Below are 3,689 nucleotides of genomic sequence, written 5' to 3'. Positions count from 1 at the left end.
TCCATGAATCCACTTGTCCACATAATTTCATGTTTCGCCTCCTCCCTGTTTAGAAAAGGTACGTTTTTATATTTCTCTGTTACTCCCCCGTGACTCCCACCCACACAGCACTTCTGACACCAGATATAGGGGGGGTTGCCCACACCAAGGAATTCTGGGACGCCATCTGAGTATCCTATAATTTAGCTCAGTTCTGACATCTATCGTGAGACGGCATCAGATCACACAGGTGAAGGGCTCTGTCCTGCCAGACAGCCCCCACTTCAGACATGGGAAGGGGGTAGAGCATCTGGGCTCTTTCTAAGGGTACAAGCTCACTGGTCTGCAAGATCTCCAACGCCAAGCTCCCTGGCCTAGAAGATCTCCACCCCATACTCAGGATTTTTAGGACGGCTTCATCACGTTGACGAGATCCATCATTAACTGCATTTCCAGCCCCTCGACCCCGTCCTGGACAATGGCGGGGGGGACTGAATGTTCTGAGCTTCTAATCATGGCTTGGTCTTTCTGATGATCAGCCCTCAGCCAGGAGCCCACGAAGGATGACCTCACTTGAGTAAAAGACTCTACGATCACCGAGGGAACGCAAAGGATTTAGGAGCTCCGCGTCAGGAACCAGGGATCTCCCTGTGTATGTATAATTACATATATAATTATATGTTATAATTCACTCACCGAGACCAACATATCTCTATATTGATCTCCCTCTATGTCTACATCTATAAAACCACACACCCGAACCCGGAAACGACAGACCCTTCACACGGCTTCAAGACTCAATGGTTCCAGCTGAAATCCAGCTTTCCGTCAGAATACAGGAACCAGTCACCTGGGACCTCTTCCACACCCACCTGAGCTCTAGATGCATGGTTTCAGCCAAGAATGGGGCGCAAGCCCTGTCCTCTCCAGTCTCTGTCCCAGCACAAGTCAGAGAGCCCGCACACAGGTGTCGAGAAAGTGAAGTAGCATCGATCAAGCCCCTGAGGGGTACCAGACACACCAATTTGCTCCAGTCTTTTATTATTTCTCATAAAGCCCTCATCCTCTTTCGTTTACCATGCAGAAACTGATGCCTAGGTGCAATAATCTGGTCCAAGGTCAAGCAGTGAACGGGCAGGACCCCAGCGTCTGCAGTTCCAGGAACTCTCACGGTAATTAACTCAGACTACTTGGATGCTTCTGAACCGCGTTTGCGCCACTGAATCTAATTACTACTTCCTTAGTGAATAAGTAACTCTTCCCTTTCATCATTGAGCTTAATGATACTAGCTTGTATTTTGAAACTACAGACCCCTCTGTAGTTGGATGGAGTGAAATCTTTGCAAAGCCTACACCGCTAGCTCTCCAATCATTTTGTAACTCAGCCATGCCACATCCCTGTAACACTAAATGGTCTTTAAACACAGCTTACCTTCAATTTCATTTTTATCACACCAGTGAATTTGTGCCAAACACACTTCAGTTATCGTACATTGTTTTTTCAAAATTCCACTCAAATCTTTTTCTAAAAATAATCTTTTCATTGCTCAAGGGCAAAGGAGACGAGGTGGCAGAATCAACAACATAACGCTGAACAGAGGAAGCAAAGACAAAACTTGTCTTTATCCCAGTTCCCCTTGCCCAGTGCAGGCAAGCCCCCTGCAACAAAGAGCTATTCACCCCCGATGTCACTTGTGCCCAGACAGAAAACTGGGTTTGTACCCAGATCACATCAAACTTGAAACACCACCAAACAGTTACCTTAGGAGTTTTGCTAAATCAGTAAATGATCTGGAGTATGTATTTTTGTCGTATCACTAGATACTAAGAATTCCTCGAATTCTAGACTTCCTAATCAGCAAACAGGAGCATCATTTCAACTCCTCTTTGAAGATATGACTAAGTTGTGTATGATCACCAGGCTACTGAAGTACAACACCATGACACAGTGGGTAGAGTCACCCTTGGGCTGCTGGTACTGTCACCGCGTCGAGTGTAAGACGATATACTAGACAAGGAGCCTTTCAAATTAGGCTCCAGAAAAACGTCCACAGGATGAAATAAATTTCGGGTTTTTAAAACTGGCTGCTACAGGAGTTCCCGCTGTGGCTCATAAGGTTAAAAACCCAAGATAGTGTCCAGGAGGGCTCGGGTTCGTTCCCTGGCCTCCCTCATTGGGATCTGGCATTGCTCTGTGCTGTGGTGTAGGTCGGAGATGCAGCTCAGATCCGGCATTGCTGTAGCTGTGGTGTGAGCTGGCAGCTGTAGCTCTGATTCAACCCCTAGCCTGGGAACTTCCATATGCCGCAGGTGCAGCTGTAAAAAGGAAACATAAAATAAAATAAAATTGCTGATACGATGGTGGAACTGAACAAGGAGCTTCATTTCCAAGGTTCCTTCTATGACTTCGTAATTAAGCTCTCTTTAGGGACTCTTATTTAGAAACTGCTCAGCTATGGATGTTTTGGTGTTCAGGCTAAATTTCCTGGGCTTGATCATTGATAGAATAAAGTGGATCGATTGGGCTGCAAACAGAAGGCCTTAGAAATAAAGCTGCTTCCAGCTGCCCCCATCCATTAATTTCCCACCGTCACAGCAGCATCAATTAGATATTGATTTATTGGGGAAATTTCAGGTTCCTGTGGCTCCATTCCAGACTCACTCGTGAGAGCCATTTATGGTTTACCAGACAAAAAGCCCTTCTCCAGTTAATAAACTTCTTATGTATCTCTTAATCCCCACACAAAGAGATGTTCATAAAACCATCAGTCACTCTTCTGCAGCCTCATTTAGGAGTTTTGAATGAAAGGCAACCCCTGTGGGGAATGGCATTTCGCCCACAACCCAGGTTCTTCCCGATTCTCTGCCTTCCTGGGTTCTGCCTTTGGCCAAAGAGGTAATTTGGTCTACCTTAGTCCTCCAAGGCGATGCTTTAGCTGCAACCGGACATAAGAAACACAGGAAGGCACATCCCACCTGAAGACCACAGCTGTTCATTTCCTGGCTCAGAGTGCTCGCCCCAACCCACGCCCTGTCAGCAGAAGGACCCCGCGGGCTGCCTAAGATGCTTCCTCGTGAACGCAACAAGGGAGTTTTCGGTTCTGGCACTGACTTGACAGGTCATGGTGGTGCATTCCAGCCTCAGCATCGACACCTCTCATGCAAAGGAATTGACCTGGGGGTGGATCCAACAGGAATGGATCAGGTGGTGGAGGGCACTTATGGGGAAGAAAAGAAAGCATCTGCCTCTTTCTCCTCCCTGTTTGTTCTTCTCCCTCCAGTCTCTCCTGCCCCCCTCCACTCCCTTTGTCTCCTCCTGCTGCTTCTTTCTGTACTTTCTTTTTCTTTTTTTTGGGGGGGGCACCCCCCGGCATGCACAAGTTCCCAAGCTAGGGATTGAACCCGCACCACAGCAATAACAGTGCTGAATCCTTAACCTGCCGAGCCACAGGGGAACTCCTCTCCTGCCTTCTCTTGCCTCCGCCTAATCTTGCCTCTTCTTCCCCCATGCTGGGTTGAAGTTCAGAAACAAGGGGAAACCCCTTCTTTACCAGCTACCTTCTTGGAGGAGCGAATCCACATACGAACAGGCCTATGGTTTGCAACCACCAGAGGAGGTTGACAGTGTCTGCTTTCCCACTTCCTGTGGATGTTTGTATAATATTTAAGCATTAATTATGTTATGTTTGTCAAGTGTTTGAAGCTCCTAG

This window comes from Sus scrofa, chromosome Y (genome assembly GCF_000003025.6).
Source record: "Sus scrofa isolate TJ Tabasco breed Duroc chromosome Y, Sscrofa11.1, whole genome shotgun sequence".
Taxonomy (NCBI): Eukaryota; Metazoa; Chordata; class Mammalia; order Artiodactyla; family Suidae; genus Sus; species Sus scrofa.
Note: the sequence above shows the minus strand (reverse complement) of the source record.